Below are 20,851 nucleotides of genomic sequence, written 5' to 3'. Positions count from 1 at the left end.
ATGTGCTCATGTATGTGTGTACTTTATACTTGTATGTGTCTAATCACAAGGAGATGAGAGAGGAAGGCAGTTTGAAAGGCACAATTCCTTAATCACTAGGTTACAGTGTGTGCTGCAACTGCTTCTCCTGTAAAAATGTATTGTGGCATTTTTGGAGGGTCTCATTTATTTTCTCTCCTCACCAGATGAAGAAGCTTCAATTCTACAGCAAAAAAAACTTCCCATAGATCGCCTCCTCCATTCCTGTGACTAGACAGAGTTGGGCAGTAATATACACTGGTAACATATTACTTAGTAATACAGTATTTTTCATAGTAACCTATCTAGACTATTAACTGTAAAACATTCCTGTTTCCTAATGGAAATATGTTTATGTTTATTTGTATTTATAGACCATAGAGTCCTGCAGAGCTTGCCTGTCCATCACTATTAAAAATGTGATAGTGAAACAGCACCAGCCACTAGCAGGACTGTAGGTGGATGACTGCTACTCAGCTTAGAGCAGGGGTGTCAAACTCAAATACACAGTGGGCCAAAATTAAAAACTTGGACAAAAGTCACAAGCCAACCTTGATATTTATTGAAAAAATGTCCACAATTGAGGAAGTTTTTCCTTCTTATCAGATATAACAATGAATAGGGCACAGGTGATGAATGTAGGCCTCGCTCAATTTGGTGAAAGGGAAAAAGAGGTACGGGATAAAAAAGCTGAGCCAAACTTAAAATGGAAAAACTACAAAAGGGATTAAAACCAAAATGGGACCACTCTTGTTACATCATCATAGCGGTTTACGTAATATAAAACAGGAAGAAAGGAACTCTATCATCAAAAGAAAAGTAAAATAGTAAAAAATAAGTAAAAAAAAAATATATAAAATACAAACTAAAATAGATAACATCTAATATAATAAAATGGTAGGACGCGCATGCGCACTAAAAAAAATCGTGTTCCCTGATCCGTCGCGAAAACACGATTGCGCATGCGCGGGTTTTACGTCACCACTTGCTGCGACTTTCAAATAATAAAAAAAAAATTACACAGCTGCGGCGGCCTTCCTCACCGTGAATGGTAACGGCTCCTCTCTCGAACTGCACCAGGATCGAGAGAGGAGCTGCAGCGCCGGCTTTCAACTTAAAACAAAAAAAAAAAACCAAACCCAACTGGAGATCGGCGCTCTCACCCGCTCCCACCGTGCAAACCTCCCTCCCCCCCCATGGGAGGATGCGCCGCAGCAAAGTGCTGCACAGGTACTGGAGGGGGAGAGACATATCGCTTCTGCACTGGTACAAACATCCCTCCAGCGTTGGCAGTCGCTGCACGTTAAACAGGCTGCTTCTTCGGGCTTTCTCCTGCAGTTGAGTCCCTTTGCCGCGTCACTGATGACGTCATCAATGACGCGACAAAGAGACTCAACGGCAGAAGAAAGCCCGAAGAAGCAGCCTGTTTAATGTGCAGCGACTGCCAACGCTGGAGGGAGGTTTGATATTAAAGTCATTTTGCTGGGAGGGTCACAGAGTCAGCGGGGGTTGGGCTGGGAGGGGAGAAAAGCATCTGCCTCGGGTGCTTCAGGCAGCAGCAGCGTTTACAATTCGCTGCTGTTGCCGGCTTCAGGCCTTCCTCTCTGGCCGGTCCTGCCTACTTCCTGTTTTCATGAAGACAGGACTGGTCAGAGAGAAAGACCTGAAGCCAGCAACAGCAATGAATTGTGAATGCTGCTGCTGCCCAATGAAGTAGTTAAATGAGGAAAGGGAGCAGAGGGGGAGAGAATGGCTTGGAGGGAAGGAGGAAGGTATGCCAGACCAAGGCAAAAGGAAGGAGGAGATGGAGAGAGGCCATATGGGAGAGAAAGAGAGAGATGGAAAGAGAAGAGAGGGCAGTGAATGGAAGGGGCAACATAGAGGGTGAACAGTATTCTAGCACCCGTTAATGTAACGGGCTTAAAGATTAGTAAAGTTATAAAAATATAAAGGCTGCAACTGCAAATCTCTCTTCCAGTGTTCACACCAGCATAATATTAATTCTTCTTTGAGAAAAAAAGGTACAGCCTATGAAAATGCTAATTCAAAATGTTTTAAACAAACTTCTAAATTTAATAGACGAAGATTCATTACATAAATCTATTGGCAAAGAATTCCTTCCATAAATAAGGTACAAAAGCAAAAAAGCAGAATTACATGTAAAGGTTAATTTCACTAGGTAGACTGAAGGCAAAGACAGTTGATGACGAACACAAAGTTTTAACAGGCTTATACAGGATCAAAAGCTTAGCTAAATATTCAGGTTGTCCTGTCCGTAATGCTTTAAAAGTTAAGGACAAAGCTTTATGCATTAATCAGAACTTTATCGGAAGCCAATAAGATTCTTTCAAAAACGGTGGAACGTGATCATATCTACAAGCACTAGTTAACATCCTAATGGCAGTATTCTGTACAGTCTGTAATTTTCTGAGAGCTATTTTTGGAATACCTATATAAACAACATTGCAGTAATCCAACTTTGAGATAACCAATCTGTAAATCAAAGATTTAAAGCAAGTTTTATCTATATAAGGACGTATTGATCAAATTTGATCTAATGATGCAAAGCAAGATCTAATGACAAAAGTTAGTTGCGAGTTAAATGATAAGGAAACTTCTAATTGGATTCCCAAATATCTCATATTATTCAATAGTGTGATTGGTTGATCACACAAAAAGGGAGCAATAGTAGGAGAACTAGAAGTGATGCACATTGGGAAGAATAACCTGAATTACAATTACCAGATGCTAGGGTCCACCTTGGGGGTTAGAGCCCAAGAAAAGGATTTGGGTATCATCGTAGACAATATGATGAAACCTTCCACCCAATGTTTAGCGGTGGCCAAAAAAGTAAACCGTATGCTAGGAATTATTAAAAAAGGGATGGTTAACAAGACTACAAATGTTATAATGCCCCTGTATTGCTCCATGGTGCGACCTCATCTGGAGTATTGTGTTCAATTCTGGTCTCTTTATCTTAAGAAAGATATAGTGGCGCTAGAAAAGGTTCAAAGAAAAGCGACCAAGATGATAAAGGTGATGGAATTCCTCTCATACGAGGAAAGATTAAAACGGTTAGAGCTCTTCAGCTTGGAAAAGAGACGGCTGAGGGGAGATATGATTGAAGTCTACAAAATCCTGAGTGGAGTAGAATGGGTACAAGAGGATCGATTTATCACTCCATCAAAAATTACAAAGATCAGGGGACACTCGAAGTTACAGGGAAATACTTTTAAAACCAATAGGAGGAAATTTTTTTTCACTCAGAGAATAGTTAAGCTCTGGAATGCATTGCCAGAGGTTGTGGTAAGAGCGGATAGCATAGCCGGTTTTAAGAAAGGTTTGGACAAGTTCCTGGAGGAAAACTCCATAGTCTGTTATTGAGAAAGATATAGGGGAAGACACTGCTTGCCCTGAATTGGTAGCATGGCATATTGCTACTCCTTGGGTTTTGGCTAGGTATTAGTGACCTGGACTGGCCACCGTGAGAATGGGCTACTGCAGTGGCGTACTAAGGGGGGGGCGGGAGGGGCGGTCCACCCCGGGTGCCAGCCATGAGGGGGTGTTCCCGACCTTGCCGTTCATTCCCCCCCACCACCCCCGAAGGACCGCTCGCCCCACTGACCTTCCTGCACCACCTGTGAAGCAGCCCGCAGCAGGATCGCGACTTCAGCGATACCTGAGCTGCTTGGGCGCTGCTTCCTGCGCCGCGGTACCGCCCCTCCTCTGACGTCAGAGGAGGGGCGGGAACGTGGCGCAGGAAGCAGCGCCTAAGCAGCGCAGAGATCGCTGACGTCGGGATCCTGCTGCGGCTGCTTCATAGGTGGTGCAGGAAGGTCAGTGGGGCGAGCGGTCCTTCGGGGGTGGTGGTGGGGGGACTGAACGGCAAGGCCGGGAGCATAGGTAGTGCTGCTTCATAGTGGTGCGGGGAGGCCAGGGGGCGAGCGGTCCTTCGGGGTGGGGCGGGCGGGCAGGCAGGCAGGCTTTCAAGGAGGAGGGGGGTGACAGACAGGCAGGAAGGCCTTCAAGGGGGGACAGGCCTTCAAGGGGGGGGGACAGGCAGGCCTTCAAGGGGGGGGACAGGCCTTTGGGGGTGTGTGCAGACCTTCAAGGGGGAGGGACAGGCCTTCAAGGGGGGGGAGGGACAGGCCTTCAAGGGGGGGGCAGGCAGGCCTTCAAGGGGGGGACAGGTCTACAAGGGGGTGGGACAGGCCTACAAGGGGGTGGGACAGGCCTTCAAGGGGGGAACAGGCCTTCGGGGGGGGTGCAGGCCTTCAAGGGGGGTGCAGGCCTTCAAGGGGGGACAGGCCTACAAGGGGGTGGGACAGGCCTTCAAGGGGGTGCAGGCCTTCAAGGGGGGACAGGCCTTCAAGGGGGGACAGGCCTTCAGGGGGGTGCAGGCCTTCAGGGGGGTGCAGGCCTTCAAGGGGGGGGGACAGGCCTTCAAGGGGGGGACAGGAAGGCAGGCCTACAAGGGGGGGAGGACAGGCCTTCGGGGGGGTGCAGACCTTCAAGGGGGGGACAGGCCTTCAAGGGGGGGACAGGCAGGCAGGCCTTCAAGGGGGGGACAGGCCTACAAGGGGGGGGGACAGGCCTTGAAGGAGGTGGGACAGGCCTTCAAGGGGGGTGCAGGCCTTCAAAGGGGACAGGCAGACCTTTAAGGGGGGACAGGCCTTTGGGGGGGACCCTGGTTTAGAAGTACACGGAGGGAAGGGGGTGTTCAAAGAGACGTGCATATGCCAAACTTTGGGGGGGAGGAAGAAATAATGGGTCTGAAAATAGAGGAGAGGGAGAGAGATGATGGACCATGGGATTTAGGGAGGGAAGGAACAGAAAGGGAGAGAAATTGGACACAAGGGATGGTGTGGAGGAGGGATACTGGATAGGAGGGTAATTGGGAAAAGAAAGGGAGAGATTGTGGACTCGGGTGGTGGGGAAGGAGGGAGAGATGCCGGATGAAAGGGTAGTTAAGAAAAGGTGGATCTGTGGAGGGAGATGAAAAAAAGGAAAGATACCAGACTTCCTGGGGAGGGAAGGGAAATGGAAAGGGAGGACAGAGTTGGCAGATGGATGGTTAGCATGCAGAAAGAAGAAAGAAGGAGACCCCAAGTTATCAGAAGAAAACCAGAGCTTTGGACCAACAAGATTTGAAATATAACCAGACAACAAAAGGTAGAAAAATTAATTATATTTTCTGTTTTGTGATTATAATATGTCAGATTTGAAATGTGTATCCTGCCAGAGCTGGTGTTGGACTGCAAACGTGAGCTAGGATTTAACAGAGAGAGGAAAAGTCCTTTTTGTTTCTTTATTTTATTTACACCACAGCGCCAGTGTGATTAGGAGAAGCCAAAGGGGGTGAAAAAGATATAAAACCCCAGGAGTTTTGAAAAAAATCACCCAACTGGGCAGGAAAATCGAATTGAAAAACCAATTCAATAGGCTGAATCGAATCAAAATTTTTTTTACTGAATCTGGCAGCATTAGTTTGCGCTACTGTCTTAGACTTTAGGACCTGGGATTGGGAAGAGATGGCATCCTCAGTACTTTATAATGCAAGTGAAACGAGGATTTGGTCAGACTTTTGAAGGGTCTGCAGAAAAAAAATATTGTATAGGCCGGGGACATGAGACAGCAGGAAATGGGAACTTTTCTTCCATTTTTGTGAATGGAAAGGCTGAGGATGTCAGAGAGTTCAGTTAAAATATGTGCTTTATAAGAAAATATAATAATGTGTTTTATAAAGTTTATAGCATAGCTGGCCTACCCAGTGAGGTGTTCCTAGTGGTGGTGGTGGCAGCGTGTCAATGTGTTGAGAGGAAGAGGTGGTCTGGGAAATTCTGCTGAGCAAACTCCGGGCCCATTTCCACCCCCCAGTTAGTCCACTCCACTCAACTGCATCACACACTGAGTGGGTCTTTGGGTGTTGTTTTGGGATCTCTTCCAGTGGTTTATCAGTATCTCCTTCTGGTCCAAGGAAGGAAACTTTGTTATCCTTAGCATTGACCTACAGAATATGTTTGAAACAGCGCTGCTTGTGTGGCATTAGGCTATGTAGTGATCGAAAGAAAAAAACAGACCTTTGCACATTTTTGCACTATATGGTAGGTGTATGAGGAGATTCACATTTCCTGCACAGCTAAGTCCATGTGAAGTTACCTTGTGCAGTATTTGACATCTAGCAAAGTCTCTGTTTGAAAGGAAAGATCTAAACTTAAAAATGAAGTGGCCAGAAGTTATGGTAAAAGCAGATAGTGTAGCTGGTTTTAAGAAAGATTTGGACAAATTCCTGGAGGAAAAGTCCATAATCTGTTATTAAGACATGGGGGAAGTGTCTGCTTGCCCTGGATCGGTAGCATGGAATGTTGCTACTCTTTGGGTTTTGACCAGGTATTAGTGTCCTGGATTGGCTACCATGAGAATGGGCTACTGGGCATGATGGACCATTGGTCTGACCCAGTTAGGCTATTCTTATGTTATGTTCTCATCTGTAGGGGCCTTTGTTTTCACTTCTTATTTTAATGTATTTTTTTTCTGGGAACTTATCAGTGTTTTTTATAATGGGAACAAAAATGGAAGAGAATTAATGTGTGTGGGATGAGGGGGTAACTAATTTCTTCAGCTAAATAATTCAATCCACCTCAACCAGACATAGGAGAACTCACGCACCATTCACACACCCTCCAACCAAAAACGTCAAAAGAAAAAAACTGTTCGACAACCTCCTAGCCATTCGAGCTGCAACACTCGACCCCCAATTCTACAACCAATTGACATCAACCACAGACTGCAAAACCTTCAAAAAGAAATAAAAACCCTTCTATTCAAAAAACACATAAAACCGAACTAACACAATCAGAACTGTCCCAAGCATCACCTGCAACTACTCCATATGTACTTCTGATGTCATGACAATTCAGACATAATTTATGTTATGTTTGGAATATAAGAAAATTTTCACTGCCTGTTTCTATTCTGACCATTTATTCCATTTCATGGTCATTACAAAAAAATATTTTTTTACATTGGGGGGGGGGGTGTCAAAAAATGATGGGCCCCGGGTGCCACATACCCTAGGTACGCCACTGGGCTACTGGGCTTGATGGACCATTAGTCTGACCCAGTAAGGCTATTCTTATGTTCTTAAGTACCGGTAATCTAAATACCAGTGGTTTTTTGAAGGTTCAGAACAAGTTTATTAACTATAGTCCACTCGTCAATTTTGGGAAGAGCCGCCGTCTCTTGTTTCAAAAGGCCTATATGGTAGGGCATAAGTGTATTATGCAATCCTGGATCCATGAAACACCTCAAAATTTTTGGCACTGGAGAAATCAATTCCATCGCTTGTTGCTTTTGGAGGCTTGGGATGGTCGTACACCCTCTAAACGTCAATGACTCTTTTTGCAGATTTGGGAGCCTTACCTTAACTCGCTGTCGCCTAGAGCGAGGAGTTTGATTTTAAATGACTTGCAGTGAGGAGTTGCTTTTCTTCCGTCTTTGGGTCGTCTTCCACCGGTGAGAATTTTCCTTTTTTTGTGTGTGTGTGTGTGGGGGGGGGGGGGGAGTTGGGAGTCTGCTACCTGTGGGGGATGGTGGGTTATTGCATTCTATATTGTTTTATGGATTACTGTAGTGCTCTTGCTGCTGTTTCTGGAGTAGAGTCAGACTAGTTGTGTTGGAATGCCTGTGGTTGAGCATTCTATTTATTTTGTTATACCTGTTGTTCCATCAATAAAATTGTTTTGAACATAAACTGTAGTCCATTTGTCAATCTTGTCTAAACATGATTGTAAGAGTGCTAAATCAAGATTATTCAATCTTTGTAGAACTACTAATAAGATATCATTTGCATAAAAGGAGCTCTTAATTTGAAATTCTTGAATCCTTGATGCCAAAGGGCTCAAGAAGATGTTCAATAATAACGGAGAAAGCACCGAATCTTGAGGCACACCACAAGTTACCGTAGTTTGCTAGAACAAGAAATAGAAGATGAGAATGATACTCTAACCCCCTCTTTTACTAAGGTGCGCTAACCGATTAGCACGCGCTAAACGCTAATGCATCCATAGACTAACATGCACGTGTTAGCGTTTAACGTGCGTTAAATCGGTTAGCGCACCTTAATAAAAGAGGGCCAAAATGTTCTGTCGGTTAAAAAGGAATCAAATCATTTCAAAACAGTTCCTGAGAGACCTAAAGATTCTAGTGAAGATAACAGAGAATGACTTACTAAATCAAAGGCTGCAGTAAAATCCAAGGACATTAACAATACTGCTTTACCCTGATCTAAAGAAGTGTAACAATCATTCATCAAAGAAGCCAGTATTGTCTCTGTAGAGTGAAATTTCCTAAAACCAAATTGAAAAAGATGTAACATATTTGAATTCTCCAAATGTTGAAAGTGTCATTCCAAAACCTTAGAAACAGGGCGAAAACTAGTAACCTGTGACAAATCAAGAGATTGCTTCTTAGCTATAGGGTGAACTATTGCAGTTTTTCAATCAGTGGGAATAATGCCATCTGATAAACTAGTGACTATTTTATATTACTTTTGTAAAGTAACTTAGTCAATAGTGGTTTCTCATACTTTTAAAAGTAATATACTACTAGTGAAATGTTGGCAGTAATATATTATTGCTACTGTAACTTTTCTTACCCTTTTCTTATTTCCTTTCATTTGAAAAGTGGCATTCTTTCCTCAGATTTAGATTTATTGTCTATTGTTCACTGCTTTGTTATCTCCTCAAGAAAGATGGAATGTTAAATTATATTAAACAATGAACCATAAGATGTAACTCAGTAATATAATACTTGTACAACTCTGGACTAGAGCTGTCTTCCAGTCCTCCCACTGCCTTTACAATGGTGAATCCATCTTACAAGTCTCCACTGCTACTAACAATGGGCAGGGCAGGTTTATTCACAAGGGGAGGGAGAGGGATAGAGAACTGGAAAAAGAGGGCTTAAACTCAAAAAATGTCAAAACATATTACCCATCCTACTACTTTTTAAATATTAATGTAAAATTTTATAGTCCAACCTCCTGAGTCCTGAGTAGAGTTGCTGACAAAGAAACTCTGACAACTACCCTACTCCATACCCCTCCCTTATCCCATTAAAATGCCCTGTCCTGTGCTTTTCCACATCTACTGTGTCTAATCTGCAGTATACTGACAAATTATAACCAGGGATTTTTTTGTGCTAGTATGCACCAGTACAGCGTACAGGCAATTTTTTTTATACTTGCTCACCACCCCTCCAGTGGCTGCAGTGTGGTATCTCCCCCCTTCCATCCTCAACCCCCTTCCTCAAGTCTAATCTTCTTTTTGACTTTTTAAAAGTTGTTGTCGTCATTGATTCCCAAACTCTGCCCTGTCGCTGACCTGGCCTCTTCTCTCTACTGCGGTCTGCCTCTGAGGAAACAGGAAGCTTATCAGAGAGGCAGGCCATGGTAGAGAGAAGAGGCCAGAGCCAGCAGCAGAGCAGAGTTTGTGAATCGCTGCTATCGGCAATTTCTGTAAAGCCAAAAGAAACGTTAGACTCGGGGTAGGAGGTTGAGGATGGAAATAGTAAACCATGATATAGAGAATTGCAAAAATATAAATTTGTAATGACCTGAAAGTATATTAAGATGTTGAGTGCTTTTGGTTCTAATAAAGCTTTGATAGATTGTATTAATTTAAGTTTGTAGAAACAGCATTGAACGACTTTTTAATTTTGTATTAATTTAAGTTTGTAGAAACAGCATTGAACGACTTTTTAATTTAACTAAAAAAAAAAAAGATAAACCGCCAATCTACAATTTTTAGCAGTTTACAACATACACACATAAAATGTATAACATTACATAAATTTCTTAATACATACCAGTGGCGTACCAAGTGGGGGGTGGGGGGGCGGTCCGTCCTGGGTGCACAGCTGGCCCGGTTTTGAAGGCAATGTTGGACGCTTAGCTGTCCGGTTCTCACTGCCTCTAACACCGCCCTGCAGCTCCGGACTTCCCCACACCTACTCCCCCCCCGGGATCCCTATTATTTTAAATGTTATGGCAGCCGTGGCGCTGTATTCGTCAGAGGAGATTTCTAACCTCGGCTTGCCCTGGAACTCTTCCTGCAACAGTGACTTCCTGTTCCCGCCTAGGCAGGCGGCTGCTGCAGGAAGAGTTCCGGGGCAGGCCGAGGTTAGAAGTCTCCTCTGACGGATACAGTGCCGCGGCTGCCATAACATTTAAAATAATAGCGATCCGGGGGTGGGGGTGGGTGGGGGAGCAGGTGTGGGGAAGTCCGGAGCTGCAGGGCCGGCATTAGAGGCCCTTCTCTGATTCTCTGGCAGAGAATCAGAGAAGGGAAGATACCAGACTGTGGGCTGCGAAGGAAAGAAAGGAGAAGAGAGAGATGTCAGAGCAAAGGGGATGGGGTGGTGACAGAGAGAGAAAAATGGAGAGGTGGCAGAGCTGAAATCAATCATGTACAAAGGAGAGAAGGGGCACAAGATAGATAGTTATGAAAAGAGCATAGAAAGAAGGAAGATGTATGGAAGAGAGAGAAGGCATACATTGGATGGAAAGGGCAGAGAGGGCAGTGACTGGAAGGAGCGAGACAGAAGGTGAACAGTAGATGGAAGGGGTAGAGAGAGGGACACACGCTGAATGGAAGTGTGGGGGAGAGGGGGAGCAGATGCTGGAAGGAAATGGGGAGGAGAAAGAAATAAGGGCACATGCTGGATTGAGGGACGAGGATAGAGTTAGATACTGGAAGGGGTGAGGGAAAGAGGTGGCAAGCTATAGGTAGACACAGTGAAAGAGGGAAATTGAGGACTGAATAATAAAAACGAATTTAGACAGAGAGAGAAAATAAATTGAGAAGGAAGTCCAGGGAAGAACTGGAGGAACGGAACGGAGAGAGAGATGCCAGAGCAGGGGGGGAAGGGGAGGAGACAGATACCAGACCTAGGAGGAGGAAAAGAGGAAGGAGACAGATACTGGATCTGAGGGGAAAAAAGGAGGAGATATGCTAAAAGCTGCTGGGAGGAAGGAAAGAAGGAGAGAAAGAGGCAGAGAAAGGGGGGGGGGGGTGTTGTAAGCAGATTAGAAAGACTGCAGAGAGAAAGGCCTGGACGAAAGGGGAAAGACAGGAGGAAGATGCAGGACTATGGGAGGTTCAGACAGAGAGGGAGAGAGAAGGAGGGAGACCTGAAACAACGGTACAAAGGAGAACCGACACTGGATCTGGGGAGGGTAATAGAGGGAAAAGAGAGAGAGAGACCTGGACCCAAAGGGGATGGGACTGGATTGTGAAAGAAATGTTGGATGCAAAAGAAAGAAGGGAAGAAAGATTGGATGCACAGTCAGAAGAAGGAAGTGCAACCAAGAGACTCATGAAATCACCAGACAACAAAGGTAGGAGAAATGATTTTATTTTCAAATTAGTGATCAAAATGTGTCTGTTTTGATAATTTACATTGCTGTCTATATTTTGCACTATATGTGTCTATTTTTCTATAGTTAATAATAATAATAATAATAACTTTATTTTTTCTATACCGCCATAATCTTGCGACTTCTAGACTTCTAGTGAAAGAGAGCTGTACAGTCAGCGAATTACAATGTGAGAACAGGTAGGAAGTCACTGAGTAATCAGTGTTTACAGGTTACAAATAGGTTACAGTATAAACTTGAAAATTTTACATCAAAGGGGCTGGATGGTCAGCGAATTACAGAATATAGATGGTGAGGAAGACACTGAATAGTCAAGAGAAGAACAGAATACATTTGTGAAGAAGCGTAGTATCAGCATAAAGAGAGAAGTATTAGGATGGGGGGGCTTTGATTGGCTGGGAAATAAATCAATTGAATAGGGCGGTCTTGATTTCTTTCCGAAAGGCGCCATAGGTCTGCCTGGCTTTGTCAGTGAATTGCCTAATCAGGTTTGCTGTCTGCCAGCTTGGAACTTGAAAGTTCTATCCAGGAAGGTTCTGAATTTGCAACCTATGACCTTCGGGTAGGCAAAGAGGTTGCGATTTCTGGTTGTCCTTATGGTGGTGTAAAGTTCGAAGTGAGGTAATAGGTAAATTGGGGCCATTCCCCACACCAGTTTATAGCAAAAGCATGAAAACTTGAATAAAATCCGTGCCTTGATTGGCAACCAGTGCAGCAATTTGTAGTAGGGGCTAATGTGGTCACTTTTCTTTAATCTGAATATTAGTCGGACGGCCATGTTTTGCACTATTCTTAATTTTTTTAAGGGTTTTTTGGGTATACCCACATAGATGATATTGCAGTAGTCTAAGGTGGATAGGATCAGTGACTGTACTAGTAGTCTAAAAGATGGAGGGTCGAAATATTTTTTGATGGTTTTTAATTTTCAAAGTGTGGAGAAGCATTTTTTGGTCACCGAGTTTGTGTGTTCGATCAAGGTCAGGTGGGTGTCTAGGGTGACTCCTAGTATTTTATAGTTTTGGATATTGGATGATCATGACCATTTAAGTGTATTGTTGTTGTGTTGATTTTGTCTTTTGGGCTTGCCATGAAGATTTTTGTCTTATCTGAGTTTAGTTTTAGTTTAAAATTAATAGACCATTGTTCTATTTCGGTCATGATGTGGAAGATTTGTTTTGAGGTGTCTTTGGTCACTTTGGTCACTGGGATTAGGATAGAGATGTCATCGGCGTATATATAGTATATTAGGTTTAACTTTTGTAGAAGGTAGCCTAAGGATGAAGTATAGATGTTAAATAGGGTGGGAGATAGGGGGAAACCCTGAGGAATTCCCGATGGACTTTTCCAAGAATTAGAGTATTTCCCGTCGTACACCACTTGATACGATCGTTTTGTTAAGAAGCCCTGGAACCAGGTCCAAACACTTCCCGAGAGGCCCATTGCGTCTAGGCAGTTCAGCATTATTTCATGATCCACTAGGTCGAATGCGCTGCTGAAGTCCAGTTGTAAGTTCAGGGCACTTATACCTTTACTGAACAGATCATATAGGTGGTTGAGGATAGAACCTAGGACTGTCTCTGTGCTGAATCCTTTTCTAAAACCAGATTGATGTTCACTGAGGAGGTTGAATTTATCTAAGTGATTAACTAGTTCCAGGTTGACCAACTCTTCCAGTAGTTTGGTGAATAAGGGGGTACTCGCTATGGGTCTTTAATTGGACATCAATGCGATTGAGTTCTTCTGATCTTTGGGGATGGGTGTGATCAGAATGCGTCTCATATCTTCTTGGTAGGACACACTTGTAAAAGTGGTTGTTGTCCAGTTAAATAGATTCTTTTTGAATTCGGGTATTGCAGCTTGCATGATCTTGGAAGGGCATTCGTCAAGTAAGCAATTAGATTTGGCATATTTATTAAATAGGGTAAGGAACTGGTTCCAATTAGGGGGTTCAAATTGATCCCAGGTGACATTGCTTATTTTAAAGTAATCTGTATGACATCTTTGAAAAAATCCCTGAAACTCGTAAATGATAATTAACATTTTCTCTGCGTACCGTGTGCTTTGTGGTTTTTTTAATATAGTTTATGTTTACCTTTATGAATTAATAAGATATTGTGTGTACATGAAAATGAATGGAAGAAATTGGGGGCGGGGCTGGGGCGGAACTGAATATTAATAGATGTCCCGTTTTGATGAAAAAAATAAATGGTCACATTAGTCTTACCTCCCCGCTGCTGCTGCTAATCGCCGACAAGAAGTCTTCTTTCCGACATCAATTCTGACATCAGAGAGGACGTTCTGGGCCAGCCAATCATTGCCTGGCTGGCCCGGAATGTCCTCTCCGACGTCAGAATTGACGTCGGAAAGAAGACTTCTTGTCGGCGATTAGCAGCAGCAGCAGCGGGGAGTTAAGACTGCAGCGGTGCGGACCGGGGGAAAGAAAGGATAGAGGCTTTTTTTTTTCCGCGGCAGGGAGGGAAGGATGTAGGCAGGCAAGCTGGTTGGCTTTAGCACAGCAGGGAAGGAGGGAGATAGATAGGCAGGCAAGCAGGCTGGCTGGCTTTGGGGGTGGACAAAATCTGGAAGGCACTGGGGGCACTATGGACACAGGAAGGAGGCACTGGGGGCACTATGGACACAGGACGGAGGCACTGGGGGCACTATGGACACAGGATGGAGGCACTGGGGGTACTATGGACACGGGAAGGAGGCACTGGACACAGGATGGAGGCACTGGGGGCACTAAGGACACGGGAAGGAGGCACTGGGGGCACCGCCCGGGCAGAGGCAGGAGAGCAGAGAGAGAGGCAGGAGAACCAGAGGGAGACGCTGGGAAGCAGGAGAGGAGAGCCGGAGGAGAGTTTTCAGCGGCGGGTAGCGGCGAGAGGAGGCTCCGCCCACCCACCGCATCAGCACAGCGTCATCGCCCAGGCTCCCCCTTATGAGGAAGGGAGCCAACGGCGTTCAGCCGTTCGGCGCGCGGCGAAGGCGAGCGGCAAAGGCGCTCGCCTTAGCGAGAGCACCTTTGCGAAGGGCCTCAAGAAGGGCATCAAGGAAGGGCTATAAACCTTAGCCGGTCTCTTAAATTCTACAACTAACTAATTAACCAATTGACTTCTATCTTTCTTCAACTTTATTCCAAATCTTTCTACCTTCTACCTAATCACAAAGAACTATAATCTTTCACACTTATCAGGCGGTCCACACCTCTCACCCTATCCCCAAACCCTTTTAACAGGCAAGCCACCCTATCCTCTAACGTTAAATCAGACTGACCTCACTAGCACACTAACAAGCAGGTACCCTTAACTGACAATCACTACCCTTAACTGACCTCACTAGCACACTAACAAGCAGGTATCCTTAAGGTATCCTTAACTGACAATTAACTAACTACTCTTTCTCCCAGACCAAGAACAACTAAATACTTTTATCCCTAACCTCAAACATCAAACTGCCCCTATCCTATCCTAAACAAATATCTCAATTAAATTATAAATAAATAAATAAATAAATAACTCTTTTGTATATGGCAGGTAGAACTAGAAGCAGCAAGACTTCTATCAAGACAGGCAGTTCAGTCACCGAAGGCACCCAGGGGATGGCTACGGTCTTCGCACAGATGGAAGGGAAGTCAGGACTGAGGGCAAAGGTCTCTGTTCAGACTGAGGCCATTCCCTCAAAGACGACTACAGTCTCCACTCAGACGGATGCAATAGATCAGCCAGATGTAAGCCTTTTGATAGAGCTGAGGAGCCTGAGAGAGGAGGTTCAGCGCTTAAGATGCATCCGAGATGACGAGACCTTCATCGACGGTGTTATCCAGGAGCTGTCTCAGATCGCCGAACAGGAGCCTGACAGAGCCATCCTAGAGACACCCAAAGCATCTAAACCTACAAACTTGAGACCAACCGTCGGAATACAGGAAGTGGCTGGGGATGCTGATTCTTGGCAGCTGGTTACTTCCTCCACTGGAAAACGCAGAAAACCTCATTCTGTTTCTCTCTCTCACATACTGGGCAGCTCTACATCGACACCACATATCCCCTTTAAGAACAGATACCAGCTGCTACAGGAGGATCCTGACAATGAGGTACAAGAAGTGGTTGAGCAGACAGTTCCAGTTCCAGAGTCAACAGGTCGGCCCACCCCTAGGAAGCGAAGAGTTGTGGTCGTCGGGGATTCACTGCTAAGGGGCACCGAGGGACCAATTTGTAGACCAGATCTGCAATCAAGAGAGGTCTGCTGTTTGCCGGGGGCCAGGATCCGGGATGTAACTGCTTGCCTGGGCAGACTCATCAAGCCCCAGGATCACTTCCCTATGATTCTCATCCACGTCGGAACCAACGACACTGCCAGGTGCACCCCGGAGAGCATACCCGAAGACTTCAGAGCCCTGGAAGAGAAGCTGAGGAAGATGGATGTGCAGGTGGTCTTCTCCTCGATCCTCCCAGTGAGGGGCAAGGGCAGTGCCAGGGAGGATCGAGTCCGGAGGGCGAACGACTGGCTGCAGGGATGGTGCAAGGAGATGAACTTTGGGTTCCTGCACCACGGAGCGGCACTGCAAGGACTGCTGGGACCAGACGGGTTACATCTGACCAGGAGGGGGAAGAACGTCCTTGGACACCATCTAGCCCGCCTACTACACAGGGCTTTAAACTAGGTAAGTTGGGGGAGGATACGGGCACAAACAACCCGCCTGACGAGCTAAGCTACCAATACTCTTTAGAGACTGAGCTAAGTAAACACTATATTTCTGGGGCACACTACATTTATGGGTCTAGGGGAAGTAAACATAGCAATTCTGGGTCTAGAGAGAGTACACACTGTAATTCTGGGCCCAGCGAGAATGCACACGTTGCAAATTGCACTAAAGGAGCTCAAGTAGCCCAAACGGGAATACCCCCACAGGGTACACACATTACCGAGTCTGGGATAGGAGCACACTGTAGTCATGGGGAGTCAGGGACAGGTACACGCTGTAGCTATCGGTCTAGGGAGTGTAAGAGACACGCGAATAATGCTCATGGTGTCCTAGCTGATAAAGAGGGATTGTCCCCACTGATATACAACAAACACACAACATGGAGGGCTATGTACGTCAACGCCCACAGTCTGGGAAACAAGATCCTAGACTTGGAAACAGAAATGAGGAATGCCGACCTGGATGTGGTGGCGATATCTGAGACCTGGCTAACTGACTCCCACGGGTGGGACATGGTCATTCCAGGTTACAACTTGCTTCGTCGGGACAGGGAGGGTAAAATGGGGGGTGGTGTAGCATTATATACTAAAGATAACATTAAGGTCACCAGAATCACAGATGTACAGTACACTGGGGAATCCCTTTGGGTAAATTTGGCCAGAGGGAAGGACAAATGCCTGTATCTTGGCGTAGTGTACAGACCCCCAAAACATCAAGATGACCTAGATATGGAACTAATTGGAGATATAGAGAATATCACCTTGCGGGGGGACACAGTATTGGTAGGTGACTTCAACATGCCTGATGTGGATTGGGTCACACTTTCCTCTGCTTCCGGCAGCAGCAGGAAGCTATTAAACTCTTTGAATGGAGCAAGACTCAGGCAACTGGTAATTGAACCAACAAGGGATCAGGCAATTCTGGACCTGGTACTTACCAATGGAGAAAGTATCACAGAGGTCTCGTGGGTGAAACTTTGGCCTCCAGTGACCACAATATGATATGGTTCAATCTCAGGAAAGGATTCACGAAATCTACCACACTGACCAAGGTTCTCAAATTCAAGGACACAAACTTCCAAGACATGGGAGACTTCGTTCACCAGGCACTACAAAGCCAAACAGACACCGACAGCGTGGAAGAAATGTGGTCAACTTTGAAAGCCACCATACAGGAAGCAACAAACCGCTATGTTAAATCAGTGAGCAAACGGAGTAGGAACAACAAACCACAGTGGTTCTCTACGGAGATCTCGGACCTCATCAAAGAGAAGAAAAAAGCATTCATCTCTTACAAACAATCAGGGACACAGGACTCTAGAGTAGAATATCTGGCCAAGTCAAGAGCCGTCAAAGCAGCAGTTAGGGAGGCCAAATTCTGCATGGAGGAGTCTCTAGCAAAGAACATCCAGAAAGGGGGTAAATCTTTCTTCAGGTATATCAGTGACAGAAATAAGAACTCAGACGGGATAGTACGTCTCAGAAAACCAGACGGAGACTATGTGGAGACGGACTCGGATAAAGCCCAACTGTTAAATAAATACTTCTACTCAGTCTTCACCTGCGAGGCGCCGGGAATCGGCCCTCAGCCACAAACAAGGGTTAAACCAGTTGACCCGTTTAGTAATTTCAAGTTTACACCCAGCAGCATCTACTGCGAGCTGTCAAAAATCAAGGTCAACAAGGCAATGGGGCCTGACAACTTACACCCTAGGGTGCTCAGGGAGTTGAGTGATGTCTTGGCGGAACCGCTATCCGCACTCTTCAATCTCTCCCTTAGTACAGGTAACATCCCGATGGACTGGAAGACGGCTAACGTCATTCCACTCCACAAAAAAGGCTCCAGGATGGAGATGGCAAATTACAGACCAGTGAGCCTCACATCAATAGTGAGCAAACTAATGGAAACCCTAATCAAACGCCAATTGGAAAGGATCATGGACGAGGAGAATCTACAGGATCCCCGCCAACATGGATTTACTAAAGGGAGATCCTGCCAATCCAACCTGATCAGCTTCTTTGACTGGGTGACGAAGAAGCTGGATGCTGGCGAGTCCCTGGACATCGTCTACCTGGATTTCAGCAAAGCATTTGACAGCGTACCACACCGTAGGTTGCTGAGCAAGATGAGTTCTTTAGGATTGGGCGACACATTGACCAAATGGGTTGGGAACTGGCTTGGAGGTAGGCTTCAGAGGGTAGTGGTGAATGGCACCCCTTCCGAAATGTCAGAGGTGATAAGTGGAGTGCCATAGGGCTCCGTCCTGGGCCCGATCTTGTTCAACATCTATATAAGAGACTTGTCAGAAGGGCTCCAAGGTAGAATAACATTATTCGCTGATGATGCCAAACTAAGCAATGTAGTGAGCAAAAGCACAACAGACAAAAATTCAATGGCAGACGATATGATGCATGACCTACTTCTACTGGAGCGCTGGTCTAGGTCCTGGCAACTCAGTTTCAATGCCAAAAAATGCAAAGTTTGGGGAGCCAAAATCCATGCAAGGTTTACACTCTAAATGGCGAGATCCTGACAAGAACTGAAGCAGAAAGAGACTTAGGGGTGATTGTCAGGGAAGACATGAAATCTGCAAACCAAGTGGAGCAAGCTTCATCCAAAGCAAGGCAAATCATAGGTTGCATACGCAGGAGTTTCGTCAGCCGCAAACCGGAAGTCATTATGCCACTGTATAGATCCATGGTGAGACCGCACCTGGAGTACTGTGTGCAATTCTGGAGGCCGCATTACCGCAAGGATATGCTGAGACTGGAATCGGTCCAGAGAATGGCCACCAGGATGGTCTCGGGACTCAAGGAGCTCCCATACGAGGAGCAGTTAGGGAAGTTGCAGCTCTACTCACTCGAGGAACGTAGAGAGAGGGGAGATATGATCGAGACATTCAAGTATCTCACGGGCCGCATCGAGGTAGAGGAAGATATCTTTTTTTTCAAGGGGGCATCCGTGGAAAATCAGGGGCGGGAAACTGCACGGTGACACTAGGAAGTTCTTCTTCACTGAAAGGGTAGTTGATCGCTGGAATAGTCTTCCACTCCAGGTTATTGAGGCCAGCAGCGTGCCAGATTTTAAGGCCAGATGGGATAGACATGTGGGATCTATCCGCAAAGATAAATAGGGAGGGTCATTAGAGTGGGCAGACTTGATGGGCGTGGCCCTTATCTGCCGTCTATTTCTATGTTTCTATGGACATAGGACGGAGGCACTGGGGGAACTATGGACACAGGACGGAGGCACTGGGGGCACTATGGACACAAGACGGAGGCACTGGGGGCACTATGGACACAGGACGGAGGCACTGGGGGCACTATGGACACAGGACGGAGGCACTGGGGGCACTATGGACACAGGACGGAGGCACTGGGGGCACTAAGGACATGGGAAGGAAGGAGGGAGGGAGGGAATAAAAAGGGACAATTGTTGGGCCTGAGTGCAGAAAGAAAGAAATGAAAGAAAGGACACACAGTCAATTAATAGATGTCCCCTTTTGATGAAAAAAATAAATGGTCACGTTACCTCTGACTTACTTTCTCTGCAGCAGAGTCGGCAGCTGCGCTGAGGTGCAGGAAGGTCCCGCGATGACTCGTCTGCTGGCTCTGCTCCAGAAGAAGTAAGTTACGTCGGAGGGGGTGGACCCGGCAGACGCAGTCATTGCGGGACATTGCCACAACCCCCTGTGTCTGCCGGGTCCACCCCCTCCGACGTAACTTACTTCTTCTGGAGCAGAGCCAGCAGACGAGTCATCGCGGGACCTTCCAGCATGCGGCTGCCGAATCCGCTCCAGAGCAAGTACGTCGGAGTGGGGTGGACTGGCAGCTGGCAGCTACAGTCATCGCGGGACCTTGCTGCATGAAGGGAGAGAAAGGAACAGGAGTGCTGGAATGGAAGAGTGGTGGAGGGAAAGAAAGGGGGCAGGGTGGTATGGAAAGGTGGTGCTGATGGAATTGATGTACAGAGAAAGGGGAGAGACATAAGGGGGAAGGATATTGGAGGGAAACAAAGGGGGCAGATGCTGATTAAAGAGGGGTGGATGGAGAGAGAAAGGGCAGACATTGGATGGTAGTGGGGAGCCTATGCTGGATGGAAGTGCAGATGGGAGAGATAGGGGAGCAAATGCAGGAAGGAAATGGGAGGAGAGAAAGAGGGTAGCAGACGCTGGATGGAAGTGGACAGAGAGAGGAGAAGGTACTAGATGGAATGGTTGGAGAAAGAGGGTACATGATGGAAGGAGGGGATAAATAAAAGGAGGGCACATGATGGGGAGAAAAGGATTGAGTTAGGGAAACACTGGAGGGGTGAGGGAAAGAGGTGGCAAGCTTTAGGTAGACAGTAAAAAAGGACATTGATGAGAGGGTACTAAGAATGTAATCTAGACAGATACAGAAAATAAATTGAAAAGGAAAATGAGGGGAAAAAGGGAAAGGGATTGCAGAGGAGAGGTGTGGGAAGGAGAGGAAAGAGATGCCAGACCAATGGGGGTGAAAGGAGAGATGGAAGGGGGAGGCATACAGTTTCTGGAAGGGGCATAGAAGGAGAGAAAATGCCATATAGGGGAAGAGAGACGGCAGACAGTGGATGGAAGGAAGAGAGTTACAAGAAGATGAGGAAAGCAGAAACCACAGAAGACAAAGGTAGAAAAAAATTTTCTATTTATTTATTGCTTTAGGAGACATGTG

General features: G+C 46.0%; 1 protein-coding gene across 3 annotated transcripts in view; it reads right to left on the bottom strand.

Annotated features, from left to right (window-relative positions):
* The window catches only part of LOC117358173 (G2/M phase-specific E3 ubiquitin-protein ligase-like), a 93,914-nt gene that overhangs the window by 978 nt on the left and 72,085 nt on the right, over positions 1 to 20,851 (bottom strand). The window lies entirely within an intron of this gene.

Source organism: Geotrypetes seraphini, chromosome 3 (genome assembly GCF_902459505.1).
Source record: "Geotrypetes seraphini chromosome 3, aGeoSer1.1, whole genome shotgun sequence".
Taxonomy (NCBI): domain Eukaryota; kingdom Metazoa; phylum Chordata; class Amphibia; order Gymnophiona; family Dermophiidae; genus Geotrypetes; species Geotrypetes seraphini.
The sequence above is the reverse complement of the archived record's forward strand: the minus strand, read 5'-3'. Positions and strand labels throughout refer to the sequence as shown.